This window comes from Rhinolophus sinicus, chromosome 17, assembly GCF_057876585.1.
Source record: "Rhinolophus sinicus isolate RSI-liver-muscle chromosome 17, RSI-T2T, whole genome shotgun sequence".
Classification (NCBI taxonomy): Eukaryota; Metazoa; Chordata; class Mammalia; order Chiroptera; family Rhinolophidae; genus Rhinolophus; species Rhinolophus sinicus.
Genome location: NC_142517.1, coordinates 22,284,956 through 22,301,946, shown reverse-complemented (window position 1 = coordinate 22,301,946; position 16,991 = coordinate 22,284,956). Strand labels below are relative to the sequence as shown.

The following is a 16,991-nucleotide window of genomic DNA, read 5'->3' as shown; positions in this document are numbered from 1 at the left end:
TTGTCAGGCCCCGGCCTATTTTTCCAGGCTATTGTATATAAGACAAATCCATTGCCTCATTCCTCACAGCCTCTCTACAAAGGAGAAAAGCAGACAGATCTTCCCAAATTCAGACAGAATATTGTGCACAGCCAAGTGGGCTGAAAAAGCACGTTGCCAAATTGGCGAGCACAGCTCCATGTATCGCTCTTTCCAGAGTTCAGCAACAACAACAAAGATGCTGACCTCCAATAAATGAAAGCGAGAGCTCATATCTTCTGTTTGGATTGAATGAGGACTCGAAAAAGCAGGCAGGACATGTTGCCCTCAAGCCGCAGCGCTCTTCAGAGGTACCACAGCGAGGTCTGCTCACCAACATTAAAAAGAAAAAGAAATCTGAAAAAGAAAAACGTCAGGTCAGATAAATGAATACTGAAACGGCCTAAATCGTCACCACATACAGGGCAAGGCATTTACGTAGAAAGGTCTTAGGTCAAGTTCTGCTGCTAAAGCATTATCAACATTCCTCACAAGTATAGGATAATTATAATTCTGAAAAATAATAATAGCCACCCTTTATGCGTTGACTAAGTTTTGGGCTTTGCAGTAAGCTCTTTGTATGGCTTATCTTATCTAATTATCACCACAACCCTGAAATTATTCTAATTTTGCTGATGAGAGCACTGAAGTTCAGAGAAGTTCAGATACTTGCTCCATGTAACAGTGGCAGAGTCAGTACTCAATGTCACGCCAGTCTGATGCAAATGTTTGCTACTGTGGAACTGCTTTCCACATACTACAACTGCCCTTAAAATGAATAATTATGGGCTTTTCATCCTCACTGGTGTCATTAGTACTTGTGCAGAGTAATGAACTTCCATGACATGATACTTTTGTCTTTTGAGGAATAAAAATCCCAAAGAGAATCTTCTATACATGAATTTAATTTTGAGGGGAAAATGTCTTTGAGTTTATCAAAAATTAAGGAAGAATTGGAGCAGAATCATAGCACTTTATCTATTTCTTTGCACCCTAGTGGTTGATCTCTCTCTCTCTCTCTCTCTCTCTCCTTCTCTCCCCCCCCCCCCCCGTTTGTTTGATCACAACACTCCTTATGCCCATGTACACAGTGTGAAGGCCGACTCCCATCTGCTCTCTATTCTCATAGACCAATAGCAAGGCATTCATACCCTAGGGACCACATTCCCGGGGGTTGCAGGGCCTCTGGTGGTGGCCAGGAGATTGGAAACTCTACAGCCTCAAAACACTCCATCAAGCCATTCATCCAGTGGCACTTCACATAATGCTACATGATTAAAGACCAGGAAGGTTAAACATTCTAACCAGACACATATGTCTAGCAATGGTCTTTTGAAAACCCCCATTCTGAGGAACCATCTGGACATTCCAGGTGATCTCCATGCCTACTGATGGGGGTCTACTCCATCATACATAATAGTTTGTGTAATCCAGCAGAGAATGTATTTGATGGCCTCTTTTGTTTTAGCTTCTTTAAGAAGAGAGCCAAAGATTGACTTCACTTTCATCAAAAGAATATTGCTACACATAAATAAGAATGTCTTGGCTCTGAAAGAGTGTTAGAATTCAGAACTTGTTCCTGAGCAGTATAAGGATTTTGATTCTAATTGAGACTCTGAAGACTAAAAGAGATAACTCAGAGAAAGGATGCCAAAAGTACAGAGGGATAAGGAACACCCTTCTAACAACAAGAGCACTGCATGATTTGAATAGATTCCCTGGTTCTCAGAGTCAGATGTTCATAACATCCAACAATCATCAAGATCTTAGTAGCTGTCTCTCCAGCATACTCTTTATACAAAGGAGGGAGAGGTCAGAGGCTGGGAACTTGAAGACTGGACCTCAGACTCTTGGATTTCAGGTTCAAAGGGCAGATCACTTTCCTCAGAAATAAACTATATGTGTTCAAACAAAGGCTGGATTAAAATCTATTCGGAATGTTACTGTGATGATTTCAATGTTTAAATAGGCAGAAAGGGGTCAAATGTCATTTGCAATTCTAATACTCTATTATAGTCTAGCTAAATACCTGAGATAAATGGTATAGTTCTGGTAGGTGATAATGTACTAGATAACCTTCTTAAGATTCCTCCCCTATCCTAAGCGTATATACAAACAGAAGCATCATCTGTGATTTCAAAAAATATATATTTATGGTACTCTAACAAAAATCACTTCAGTAGAAATCTATCTATCATCTATCTATCTATCTATCTATCTATCTATCTATCTATCTATCTACTATCCATCTATATATCTATGTGTGTAAGTATGTATATGTATACATACCTGAGATGCCAAAAAATGTATACACATGACTTGTATTCATCTTTTGTCATCAGTATATATTGAGTATTACAATTTTAATACAGTTTTCTTTTCCTTTCTTAAAATGTGTATACATTTTTTGGCACCCTTTGTATACATTATATGTGTGTATGTGTGTGTGTGTGTGTGTGTGTGTGTGTGTGTGTGTGTGTGTGTGTATAAAATATGAGTACAATATAATATTATCCAGGTAATTTTTTAATTTTTCTAAATAAACACTGCCACTACAGTGTTTCCCCACCTCTCTTTCTGGAAGTAATTTCTTAACACATTTTTTTTCTATATAGTAGAAGATCCTCCAAAGAATGTGCAATTTGATTGGTAATTGACTGATTTATTGGATGTAAAATGGACTTTTATAAAATGTCTCTGAAACGTATGCTTTGCAGTGGACAACAACATTCATCAATTTAGTATTTAAGGTTTGGAAACTTCAAAAAAAAACTCTAGAGGCCGATGCCATTTTGTGATGTGCAATTTTGCTAAGTCATGAACATAAAGCTCAGTAGGCAAAAAGGTATCACTTAAGCAGATGAAGGAGATTGTCCAACAAATACTTTTGCTGAGATTCTATTGAATAGTCAAGAGTTTTTGAACTTCCATTATTTGACATTATCAGCCAAACAGTATGTCTCATTAAGAGTCTGAAGGATCAGTTAAACATTTCAGTAATGCTTTATTCCATTTTATGTGGAAAATTACATGCCATATTAGCAGTCATGGATTAGAGGTTTCTTGAACAAATACAAACAGCCCTTGTCGAAATCCAGGACCCAATATCAATTGTATAATAAAAGAAGTAAAAATTTATAATAAAAAAGAATATAATCTTGACGGAGTTTTCAGGGTTTTATTTAAACATATATAGTACCACATATTTTATTATCCTTTCATTGAAAACTTATTTATGACTCTATTTGTACATAAATTTTGAATGTACATAAATTTGCCACATCTAGTACTTATTAGAGTAAAACTCATTCTGACACTAGAATGCTGAATAAAACTAAAGTCATATTTTCAATATCTACTTAAATTTCTTTTAAGGAAAAATGTAATTACAACAAAACTTTGTTTCACTTTTTGCTATTTCAAATAATTACTGTATAGAATAGGATACAAAATGGTTAATTTGATTGAAACGCCTAAGCCTTCACTACTAGACCTTCCAAAAGTGGATGGCTTATACAGATACATGGATAATGGTTTAATAATATGTATTATCGCCCTCAAAGTTGGTATACTTACATAAATGATGGCTCAAAAGCCATCAGCCACACCAAAAGTGTACTAGTACACAAAGTGCTGAGTGCTTCTATTATGCATTATTTTAGCTGGGGTGATGAATATTGTATGATCCCTTAATGTCGAGGTAGTTTTGTACCATTTGGCTTGTATTATTCTTAGATAGCCCTTAAGTAATGTAACAGAGCTAATCTTAAATGCTATTTTGCTGTTTAGGTCACGATTTTTCCTTTTTTGCCTGCAGTTTGGATTGTATAAAATCCTACAGAGGCAAGAAGACACTTTAAAGATGTGATAGAAGTAATGATATCTTTAAAGTGAAACTTTCCTGGGAAAAACACAAAGGATTTTCACTCATGATTTCTAATTACAGTATAGGTACCTCAAAGATTGCCAAATATTTGATTCCTATGAAAGGTATCATAAATAAGCATTGTTATAATCATTTTAAAGATGAGGAAATTTAGGGATCATAAGATTAGGTGACTTTCTTAAAACTAATTACATATATATATATATATATATATATATATATATATATATATATATATATATATATATATATAATCTATCCATCTAAAAGGGAAGAAAAGTAAACAATTGAGTATCTATTGATGTAAATAGGTAAATGTATCATAAATGCTCATACTGACCCTCCTCCACCCGGTATCTTTTTCCAAGCACTAAACCCTTACAAAACTCCAAGGCACTGTTACCAAATCAGTTCTACCACAAAGACAGTTTCCTATTCATTCCTTATATAGTCAGCTATCGTCTCCACTAACCAGACAAAAGCATGGAAGCAGCGATTACTTTTACTTCTTTCCATGACTCACTAGAGAACCTAAAATCTTTCTGAGGCCACTGAGCTAGGAAGGAATTCCACCTACATCCCTTCCAGAGATCTAGTGGCCTCTCCTTTCTCTCCATCTCCACCCCTGGTTCTTTCCCCACTGTCTCCTTTTGTCACTGCCACATCAACAACCGCTCAAATGATGCCCACGTCACTTCTTTATTTATTTAACTCCCTAAACATCTCCCTAATAATAATCATGTTTGCTCAGGAGTTTCATCATTGAGGATAGTGGACCAATTAGACTCTATGCAGTCATCTTCTTCCTAAAACAGTGTAGTCATCATCTTGCTACATATGGTTGGACACTTTCCCACCTAATTATTGTGTGTGACCGACCACCAGGAGTGAACATCCTTTCCTGACTTCTTTTCCTGCATTTTAAAGAACTAGTTTGCTTATTCACTTTTCCCAGTATCCATCCTCACTTACTTACACAGCTGCAGATAAATTAATATCTTTTTATAAATGGTGAATGTAATTTTATAAGAAAGCATCCTTAAAGTTCAACATTCCCACTTACTTGGAAATTAATAAAATATAAACACATCTCATTATAGTCATTTTTTTCTTATATTACCATTATGTTTTATATGCTTAATGTAAACCCAACTATTATTTAAATGTAACTATCAAATTAAAGCTTTTAAAATTTTATTTATTTCCTTTTGGCCAAAATCAAACTTTTGATACTCAACTTGTCCTCACTAGAGCTCTACTATGTTTGGAAATCTACTTTAGATTGGTCTCTTTTTCTGTTTTTAGCAGATATTGTTTTTAAAAAATTTATTTTTCTTTCTGTGGACTATTGTGCAACAGACCAACATCTCTGAGACTAAATTAGTGGGTGAGTAATTCTAGAAGAAAAGGGCTTTATTTGATGACAGTTTTTAAAGTCATGAACTGCTATTTTTCTATGTCATTTGCTTTCTTTTTCCTAATGAGATTTAAAAATTCCTTCTCATCTTCTTTTTCATCTCAGTGATTTTCTCTCTCTATCCCCCATGCTTCAGATTGTCACTCTAAGCCATTTGATTAAATGACAGTGTTCTCCAAAGATCTAGAAGCTTTAGTTTTTTGTTAAAGGTTAGATTTTTAAAAATAAACCATAAAGGAACTTTTATGGTTCATTAGTCATCCTCCTTCTGTTTCCCTGTTTCTTATCCCATTCTAGCTTTGGGTAAGAGGAATATGCTAATAAGGATTATAATTAGATAAGGATACATGGGTAGACCATGTTATGACTGAATGCTTATGTATTATTTCATTTTGACTGTGACTAAAGCAGCATAGAGTTACTCCTAGGTAAAAGACAAGGTGAATGTGCTACTTATCATTACTTTGGTAGGAACAGGCTCCCTGAAAAAAAAATTTTTTTTTTTCCAAACACTTCCCATTGCAAAGTAGCACACTAAATATAAAAAATATATATTTCTATAAATCAAATCCCCTATATCTTTTATGTATTGTTTTTGTAGTTGTTGCTGTCGTTAACATTATTTTCTCACAGAAAGTTCCACTATTGAATCTAATCCTTTAGAAGAGCTTGAATATATGCACACAGATATTTAGTACTTCTATTTTGAATATTCTTATAACTCAAGTTGAAGAGCAACAAGTTTAGGACAAAGAATAATCAAGAAGAAACATATCACACAATTGGAAACACTCACCTCAGGGATCATGTAGAACATGTTTTATATGTTCTATAAAAAGTTTACAATATTGCTTGCAATTTTAAGTGCCTATATACAAAAGAGCCAGGCAGAGTTGAGCCATATAACTTATTCAAATTACAATGTCATAGTTACATTATATTTTGTTACCCTTTCATGTAACTCCAAGTAATCTTCACACAGTTACAAGGACTCCAATTTTTTTTTCAAATAAAGTAAATCCAGAAAATTCAAAAAGTTGCAGTTAACTTCGTTTGATTACAAACATCTGTGGTTGGCATGCACTAGACCCTGCTTACCTGTGTCTCCAATTTAGCACTCCATGGTAGCTATAAATTGCCCCACTAAACAATCAGATAAAAATCAATCATCTTGAAACCTTTTTCAAGTTTTAATATAAGTTAGCCAATTGTATATTTTTAAATAACTTGACAATTTAAGCTTAGCAGAAGTTCTGTTTGGGGAAATGTTACCATTTAAGAAAATAACCCATTCTGATGTTAGCTATTAAATTTTTACTAAGTCGTTGTCAGTTCCATTTTAATAAAATAACTTCATTTTAAGTAACATTTCTATAACTTAAACTTAGTAATGTAAAACATTTGCTCAAAATTTGTTTGACTCCTATAATACAATATTCACAGTCACCCTGAGATCCCCATTATTTGAGCAAAGAAAGTGAGGTTTAGAGAAGTTAAGTAACAGGCTCTGAGGCAAAGCCGGCTGCTGTGAGGTTTACCCAGGATTTGATTTCAGGCTATTCTGACTCCAAAAACATAAATCCAGGTTAAATGCAATAGATGTCTCTGCTTTCTTTTTTTTTAATTAAAGTTTATTGGGGTGACAATTGTTAGTAAAGTTATATAGGTTTCAGGTGTACAATTCTATAATACATCATCCATATATCATATTATGTGTTCACCACCCAGAGTCAGTTCTCCTTCCATCACTATATATTTGATCCCTTTTACCCTCATCTACCACCCCTTCCCACCCTCTGGTAACCACTAAACTATTGCCATAAGAAAAGATGAAATAGTGCCATTTGCGACAACATGGATGGATCTTGAGATTATAATACTAAGTAAAATGAGTCATACAGAAAAAGTCAGGAACCAAATGATTTCACTGATATGTGATACATAAAACTGAAAACAAGAAAGGAAAAAGACAAACAAATGAAGAAACAAAATTCATAGACACAGACAATAGTTTAGTGGTCTCTGCTGTCTTCTACTCTTTGCTGCCTTTGAGAGAACAGGTCAACCACGCAAAAAAGTCTCCTGTGTATTGTCATTTATAGAGATTTCTCTCTTCTAAAATATGTCAAAGCATAGATTATTTTAGGACTTTTTTGTTTGTTTTTGTTGTTGTTGCTGTTCCCACAGCTTCAAAGCCTGGGCTTTGCACGCTGGTGGCGAGGGATGTTTTGCTACCTGAGCAAAATGCCTTCTTAAGCAACTAACACTAATTTTTCTTAGCTGACATAGAGTGAGTTAAATGCTATCTAGCCACTGTAAATGAATTTCAATAGAACAATTCCAGGCCCCCTACATACTTTTATCCTCTACTTTGTTGTGTTTTATTTTTGTTTCGTTCTTGACAAAAACAGCTATTAAGTTTGTGCAAAAGTAAATGTGGTTTAAAAGGTTAAAAATAATTGCAAACAAATGCAACTACTTTTGCACCAACCTAATAAATTAAAATTTAAGAAGGGGCACTTTTTTCTTTTTCTTAGTTCATGAATGTCTTCCTGACTTGTGAAAGAGGTAAAATATTACCAGAAACCTTAAAAAAGGAGGAAGTCAGCTGCTTACCTACTAAAGACGGGATCTAGCTGACTCATTTGGAAACTAACAAAGAGGTTTATTATTTTTTAAACATATAAATTAAGTGTGTGACTCTTTTTGTTGTAGGTGCTATGCGGGTTCTTTCCAGATACTTTTATTAGAAGGCATGCAGGGACCTACAAGTATGGAATGCCCATATCTGTCTTTTGAGAGGAATATTTGGAGAGAAAACCTGCTAGCACTTGTTGTTGGTTGAGAATCACCACAGACCTTTCAGTTGTGGTTTCTAACTGTGGATACCTCAGCAGGCTATTAGCTATTTGGTAATGTACTATAATTTTTAATTTTTTCATTCTGCCATTGACATATATATTGGGAATTTATTAGTTGTGAACCACAAGAAAGAATTGCATTTTATAACTGTCCAGAAAAAATAAAATTAAAACATGAACTTTATCCCCCCCAAAAAAGTAACTGAGACTATTTCTTAGCCAATGAATTCTTTCAACAGTTGGTCTTAGAGGGAACAAGATAATGTTTAGCCCATAATCATGATTTGAAATTAGCCAACTGCCCTGTCCCTTTGATCACTTCAAGGAAAAATATGTTCTTGTCTGTTTGAAAGAGAACCAAATATTCTGTAGTTTGGTTACAGGTCCTGTGCTCGGTCACTAGGTTCATAAATGAAGTTGTTTAAAATGCAAATAAGTGACAAAAAAAGAAAGCTGTTCAAACTTCAGGAAATAGTACCTGAAGAAGAGATTAAAAAGAGTACCTTGTGGATAAGTACTGTAAGACAAGGACTCACACTATACTTGTGACTCCAAAAAATTAGTTTGTCCTAGAATTTTAAATATAAGATTCTCTTACACCACTGTGGAATAAATTGGCCATTATTGTTTAGAGGACAACTTTGGTGCCTATGAGAAAAAAAATTAAACTTATGAGGGGAAATTAGGAAAGAAAGTTTTATACTCATATATATTTGTATTTCCAAAGATATTGAAGTAAACAGTCTGTTTAGATTAGCATCAGGGGATTTTTAAGGGCACCACAGCATCTTGTCAGTTGAGTACAATACACAGACTTAGATATTGTAAAGAATCTCTTTGATGTGAAATCTTACTTCCTGGATAAAACCCTATGAAAAAAATCTCTGAATTGACTAGTTTTTCAACCTGTAACTCTTGGTATCCTGCAAGTAGAACTTAGCTCCTCATGGGAAAAATATTAGGAAACATTCAAATTTTGAAATAATTCATTTTTCCTCACAGATTTAGAAAAAAAATATTCATAAAATGAAATTAGTTAAACTTTGAAAGTTGGAGCAAACAGAAGCCTATATAAGGGCCTAAAGTAGCATAAAGCAGTCTAGAAGTTAACTGCTAGACATTTAATGTCTCTCTAGCTTTTATTTATTTTCCTAGCTCTGTCTCTGATCGTCATTTGGATAGACATTTTTACAAGATGTGTATTTTAAAATACAAGTATATTGAACTTGGAAACAAAGAGGAAAAACCTGTAGTATTATTGGCAAAAGATGTAGTTAACTAAACTAGCCATCAGTGCACTCTAGAATAAGTATTTGGGAGAGAATTTCCAGAGGGGAGAAAACATCAAAGCTAAATTATTATATTCTTGTATTAGTGGGGTCCACTATACATGTTTAATACATTTTAGGTGAATTATGACCTACTGCTATTATACAAGGATTGGAAGTTTTAGGACAGTTCTGAAAAAAGTTTATTTTCTGTTAGGTTTCTGTGAGCTAGTGCTACTTAACAAATAACCTCAAAACTTTGTAGCTTAGAATAACAACCATTTTATGAATACTTCACAATTTGTGAGTCAAAAATTTAGTCAAAGCTCTTCTGGATGATTCTTCTGATACATATGGTGTTGTCTAAGGTTGGCCAGTGCCATTCAGCTGGCAGGTGGGCTTGTCTGGAGGATACAAGACAGCTACAGTCGCATGTCTGGCGCTATTGATTGGATGTCGATGTCCTCTTAAAACTCATATGTTGAAATCTTAACCCCCAATATGATGGCATTTGGGGCTGGGACATTTGAGAGGTTATTAGGTTATTAGGATGGAGCTCTCCTGAATAGGATTAGTGCTCTTATTTAAAAAAACAAAACAAAACAGAGAGCTCCCTCACCCCTTCTGCCATGTGAGGACACAGTTAGAAAATGGCTGGCCGTCTATTAACCAGGAAGTGGACTCTCATCAGACACTGAATCTGACAGTGCCTTGATCTTGGATTTCCATCATCCAGACCTGTGAGAAATGAAGTTCTGTTGTTTATAAGCCACCTAGTCTAATGGTATTCTGTTATAGCAGCTCAGGTGGTCTAAAACATCTGGTGTCATGATTCAGATGGCTAGAATACTGGGTTCTCTGCCATGGATCTATATCCTCCATGATGGTGGTCTCAGGGTAGTCCTGTTTCTTCCATGGTAGCTCAGGGTTGACAAAGAAAGTGTTCAAAGAGACAAAAGTTGGAAGCTTCTTCAGTTTTTTAAGGCTTGGGCCCCCAAACGGATACAATATCATTTCTGCCTTATTTAATTTGTCTAAGATTCAAGGGGAGAGGACATAGGTACCACTTCTTAGTGGGAGATATTTTAAAAATTGATAGTCATCTTTATTTTGCTAGACTTGTGATTACTAAAATCAAGTAAATATGCCTATTCAAAATCTACATATTTTTAGCAATCTGGCATGGAATCCCAAGTAGTGAGAGCTAATATTGAACATATACTTTTAATATTTTTTTCTTTTTTTTTCTTAATGAGTATGAAGAGGTATCTCATTGTAATTTCAATTTGCATTTCCTTAATGACTAACAATGCCAAGCTCTTTTCACGTGCTGTTGGCCCTTGGTATATCGTCTTTTGGAGGAATGTTTATTTGAGTCCTTTGCTCCCATCCTTTTTTGTTTATTTGTTTTGCATTCATTTTTGTTAATTGTGATTCAAAACAGATAACATAAATTTACACTCTCAATAATTTTTAAGTGTACGATACAGTATTGTTAACTCTATGTACATTGTTGCACAATAGATTTAGAACTTTTTAATCTTGCATGATGGAAACTTTATACTGGTTAAACAATTCCCCATCTCCGCTTCCCTCTAGCCCCTGGCAACTGTTATTCTACTTTCTGTTTCTGTCAGTTTGAATACTTTATATATCACATATAAGTGAAATCATGCAGTCTTTTTGTGATTGGCTTATTTTGCTTAGCATAAGTGAGAATTTTCATTTTTAAACATTTCAAATTCCATAATAACCAAATACAATGAGTATGTGATATGGATCCTGATTGAGAAAAACAACTGTGAAAATAAATTTAGACAAGAGAGGAAATTTGAATATTGGATATGGACAGGGTGTTGAATAATTTTTTTAGATGTGATAATGCCATTGGTGTTATGTACGAAAATAGCACATTTTTGAAGATAAAGTTCTTGGTGAGTCATTTTTAATTTATTATGCACAGTGTGTCTCAGTGTGTAGCTCTGGATCTTGCCTACTGATACTCCGAGTTTGATCTCAGCTGCTTATCTGTATTAGTGTTCATCATCAATATAATTTTCTTCGTAGGTATTCATTTTTCCATCACAAGTATTTCTTGAATGCCTACTATGTGTCAAGCATCAGCTAGAAGCTAGAAATCAAATTTTGAACAACAAAACAGACCAAATCACCACGTTTAAAAGGTTTACAAGATAGTGAAAGAGGCAAATATTAAATGAAAGCAACCCCACACTAAATTTGCATTATCACAAACTGTCATGTGTGTTTTATAAGTATGATTACATTACTTTTGAGAATAGCACACCCTACATAGGTAGTTACTAAGATTTGACAGAGGAAGTGATAATTAATTTAAACCTGAAAAAAAGACAAGGAATCAATCAAGAGAGGAGTGGGTATATCCCTGCAAGGGGAGGATTTGTGTGCAAGGAAATTGTGACAAAGGAGGCATGGTATAACTACAAAGAAAACTAAAACAACAGATTTTCAAGCTGAGAGTTGAGAGACTAGGGAAGAGGAAGCCAAAAGCATAGGCAGGGGCCCGGCATACAGAGCCTTATAAGGAATTTCTTCCTTCCTTCCTTCCCCCTACTTTCCTTTCTATTTTGCTTTCTTGCTTTTCTCTTCCCTCTTTCCTTCCCTCTGTATCTCCCTCCCTCCCTCCCTCCCTCCTTTCCTTTCTTTCTTCCTTCCTTCCTTCCTTCCTTCCTTCCTTCCTTCCTTCCTTCCTTCCTTCCTTCTTTCCTTCCAAAAACCATAAGAAACTTTGAGAAACCATGAGAAAGATGGATGGAAAATGAAATGATCATGCTTTCAGTGTGAAAAGAAACTTCTTATAGTGTGGAAAGTAGATTTTAGGATGGAGGGAAGGAAGAGTATATTAGAGGAGGTTATAGTAGACATGGAGACAATTTAAGAAGAAAAATCAACAGAATTTGGTGATAGATTAAAAGCAAAGCATGAATAAAAAAGACTGAAATTTTAAGTGCTTGCTGTCAACCAATATCCATTATCTCCTGCTTAATAACACCCATTTTAAGTGAAAAACACTAACATATACCAGGCACAGTTCTAAATCCTTTATAAATATTTTTCTATGAAGTAGATGAGATTATGCACATTTTCCGTATGAAGGAATCTGGTACAGAAAGAAGCAAAATAACTTGTCCAAGATCACACAGTTCGTAAGTGGCAGAGCAGGGATTTGAACCCCAGCAGTCTGCCCTGAGAGCCTGTAATCTTAATCCAAACCATGTTAGCCCAATTTCGCTGAGCCCATGGCCAACAAGCTTGACATTACATTTCTCAGATTATAACTCTTCTGCAGTTTGATGAATTCTTGTAACTAAACTCTGGCCAGTGGCATGTGAGCAACAGCAATACATGCTACTGCTTAGTCATATGTTTTATTCCCCTGCCTTTTCTCTTTTCCCAGCGAGAGATGGTCAACATTGAAAAAACTGCGTTGAACCCAGAAATGGAAGCCACATACTGATGATAGCAAGGCTGCCCAACAACCCAGGACCACGTATTCAGAAAACATGTGAAAGAAAATTGTGTTTCTATTTTATAGAACCTATGTGTTTCCTGAAAGGGCCATGTATGCAAAGTGGCTCCTAAATGCCAGAGGACCTGCTAAGCCAAAGAATGAGGCAGACAAATCCAATTTGTTGGTTTAAAGATTTGCTAGGGAACATAAGCACAGAAGCGCTCTCGGGCAGCACAGAAACAAATGGATCACCGCACCTTCCACCCCTCCCCCACTCCCACTATGTATTTTATAGATAAAAACAGGGAGAATGTGTCGGTGATCAAAGGGACAAGAAGCCAGGAGGCTTTGGTGCCAGGGTGACGTACAGGTGAAGTAAGGATGCCTTGCATTGGAGAGAGAATTAATGGGAATCTTGTGACCAGCCCAGAGTTCTGTGTATTGCAGGGGGAGGGAGCAAGGTGCCAGTTTCACCCAGCTACCAAGATGGCGGGTTAGCTTTAATGGAGTCACTTATGTCCTGCACACCTACACTAAATCAAGTGCTACTTGTTGCAGCACCTTAGTCTGTGCCCTACTTAAAATAGGGATAGCCATACTTGTAATTCACCCCTAACTTTCTAGGGTCGAGAAATGGAACCTGATGGGGCCCTTTACTAAGAGAGGGCAGACAGAAGAGGATGTGTGGAGGAGGAAAAGATCATGTTATAATCATGTTAGTTATAAACATGTTAAGTTTGATATATACAGATGTTGAGTGGGTAGCTGTATATATGGGTATGGAGCTTAGGAAAAGAGAGAGCTGAAGATATACTTGATCTAGTTGGTACAGTTCTGAAACCAGTAGCATGTCAAGAGAAAAACATTCTTCTGAATATAGCTCATAATCTCAAGTGCTAAAAGAAGCTTGTTTCCCTTCCATTATATTAACTTCTAGAATTTATCTTACAAAATACATTTTAAAACTATGAATGGTTAGAATAGATGATCCATTTAATCTTATATTTATGAAGAAACTCTTGTCTATAGCCTCTGAAAAGTTAGCATAGTAATCTTGTATCAGAAAAATTACCTGGTATAGGGAGGTGAGGTTATTGGTAAATGTATTAGTTATTTACTAATTATTAACAAATTACCCCCAAATTAACCCCAAACCTGGCTGCTTAAAACAATAGAAATTTGTTATGTTTAGTTTCTGAGGTTCAGGAATCTGGGCAAAGCTTAATCGGGTGCCTCTGGCTCAAGGTCTCTCATGAGGTTGCCCTCAAGCTGTAGATCAGGGCTACATCTCAGACCTCAACTGGGGCTCAAACAGCTGCTTCTACGCTGGCTTGAGTGGTTATCAGAAAGCTTCAATACCTTACAGCCTATGGAACAGAGAGCCTCTTTTCCTTACTATGTTATAGGGGCCTCTCCGGAGAGCAGCTGACAACATGGCAGCTTGTGTGCCTCAGTGCAAGTAATGAGAGAGAGAGAGAGAGAGAGAGAGAGAGAGAGAGAGAGAGACATTCCTAGATAAAGTCTTTCTAAAACCTAATCTTGGAAGTACCGTCCTATCATTCTAAAAGAGATAAACTCATAAGCAGAGACTAGAATGATGGTTACCAAGGGAGTAAGGGGAGGGGGCAACGGGGAGATGTTGATCAAGGGGTAAAATATTTCAGTTATGCAAGGTGAATCAAATCTGGAGAAAAATAAATATGGAACTTGAACTCTAATGGTTTCTAATATGTATCTCTGTATTTTACAGAGTGCTTACTACAATATGTATGTGTGTATTAATTTAAGTGTTTAAATTTAAGTAAAAAAAAAAAAAAGAACTGGGAGAATTTAAGGGCCCTCAAAAAAATCTACATTAGTGTCAGTAGGCTCACTCTTGCTTACTGTGGCAGACAGTCTCTGAAACGGCGCCCAGTAATCCCTGCCTCCTAGTACTCACGGCCTCATGGAATCCCTCCCCCTTAAGTAGGCTGCATTGACTATCCACTTTTTAAATTTTTTTCTTTTTTCCATCTTTACTGAGCTATAATTGACAAATAAAAATTGGATATATTTAAGGTATAACTTGATGTTTTGGTTTACCTATACATTGTGAAATAATTGCCACAAACAAGCTAATTAACATGTCCATCATCTCACACAGTTATCTTTTGTGTGTCTATGTGTGGTGAGAACACTTAAGATCTATCCTCTTAGCAAATTTCAAGAATATAATGCAGTATTGATAAGTCACATTGTTATTGTCACACTAGATCTCCAAAATTAATTCATGTGGGTTATTTACTCCTCATTGGAAACTTATATTTCTTTTAGAGCTCAGCCTAATATACACATATACATATATTCCCTATATGGCAAAATGGGGTCTAAGGAAATACTATATTTTTTCTTAATGGAAATAACTTAAATGATGTCTTTGTATTTGACACTGTAAATATTTTAAGAGTAATAAATAATAATAATAATAATATATTTAAGAATTGATGTTCTTGGCTTTCACCAACAAAACATCTTTATTTTTAAGAAATGGGAATTTAATTTTTTTTAAATGCAAAGGTGAAGAATGTAAAATACTTTCACATTTCATACTTATTATAATAAAATTCAAGGGGGTGATGATGAATCTCTGCTAAGCTTTTTGAAAAATTCATTGCAGATATGATCTCATTTGTTAAGTATTAAGATTAATAAAAAAGCAATTACATTAAGATAATTAACACAAAATACAGTATCCATGCACAGTAGGGGTATGTTATACTGGATGATAATTGAAAATTACCATCTTCTACCCAGCATACTAACCAAGAGCTTTTATTTCATCTTGAGAAGATTACATATCAGTGTAAATCCAGAGATTAGAAAACTCTTTATAATTACACAAATTGCCTCTCTAATATCATGTCAATTTAAATGTTACATAAAGATAGAGCAAGAAAACTAAAAAGTTAAAATAAACAATCATTTAACTGCTGGGGAAAAGTCCGTATAAAGGGCACGCTGTGTCCTCTATTGAGAAAATAGCAAAAAGTTTCAATTTTTTGTGAATCCGCTCAATTCTTTATTGATGAGCTCAAGTGTGAAACCTGTAAACTACTGAACTAGGCGAAAAGAAACAGATAAATTCAAATGTTGCAAATAAATGATTGTGCTAATTCTCAGATCCAGATACAAATGTAAAACATTTGTTATACCACTGTTTTGTTTATTTGGCACATCAAATTTAATCTACTTAGTGAGGTAAAATGCACTTCTCATAGTATATATGAGTTATCCTTATATGGCAGCACTACTGTTGTCTCAATTTGTAGTCATTCAATGGTCATATTTACAATTATTTCTCTAGAATTTAAGCAAAAATCAATGAAGAAATAGTTGGGTAGATAAAATGTTTACTGTTTAGGTAGAGTTAGTTGAGTAGACAAAAGATTCTTGAGTAGGGAGAAAATTTCTCATATTTTGTGTAAGATAGGCATAAAATATTCACCATAATTTTGATATGTAATATCCAGTATTCACTCATCTATTAGATTCCAACAAACATCAGTTAAGCACTTTTTATGTGACAGATACTGTGATAAGCACTCTGTGGAATACATGGGTAAATAAAAAGATAAATGCACAGATAACATTAGAAGTGATCCATGAAGCACACCACAGATAATGTCATGGAACCTAACCTCAAGTACTGTATAATGTAATATAAAGGGCATTTATTTCTCAATTTGAAACTTATATTACTTTTTGGAGCTCAGACAAAAAACAATTAAAAGAATCTCCCTGCATAAGTCAGCATGTATAGTCCTTTCTCCTCCCAGAAATCATGCAAAAGCCACAGTGATAATAAAGACCTGTCTAACTGCATTTTCAGGGAAACTAGGGAGCCAAATTGAAATGCATATATCGAGAAGTTACATAGAAGAAATTTCAGAGAATAAGGTGGGAGTTATATTGGTCAGCAGCAGCATATTTCAGTAAGCACCAGCAAAAGTGTATTTCCTGAAGGTGAGTGGCTCATTGTGAATTGGAAAACTATCCTTTTTTTTTTTTTTTC

The 16,991-nt window shown here is 35.0% G+C and overlaps 1 protein-coding gene and 1 long non-coding RNA gene across 7 annotated transcripts in view; one reads left to right on the top strand and one right to left on the bottom strand.

Moving 5' to 3' along the window:
* Positions 1–16,991, bottom strand: part of LOC141570216 (uncharacterized) — a 181,209-nt gene that overhangs the window by 4,591 nt on the left and 159,627 nt on the right. The window contains exon 5 of the long non-coding RNA XR_016019672.1: positions 226–375. This is a non-coding gene — a long non-coding RNA (uncharacterized LOC141570216). The remainder of the gene's footprint in view (positions 1–225; positions 376–16,991) is intronic.
* The window catches only part of LOC109447544 (uncharacterized), a 661,414-nt gene that overhangs the window by 640,846 nt on the left and 3,577 nt on the right, over positions 1–16,991 (top strand). The window contains exons 12-13 of one of the 6 annotated variants that reach the window (XM_088794078.1): positions 8,037–8,233; positions 12,887–12,994. The exons of 3 other annotated variants lie outside the window; for them this stretch is intronic. The gene's annotated coding sequence lies outside the window, so the exon portion shown is untranslated. Of the gene's footprint in view, positions 1–8,036; positions 8,234–12,886; positions 16,985–16,991 lie in introns of those variants that run through there. 2 more of the 6 variants (XM_088794075.1, XM_088794077.1) reach the window with 2 other exon arrangements.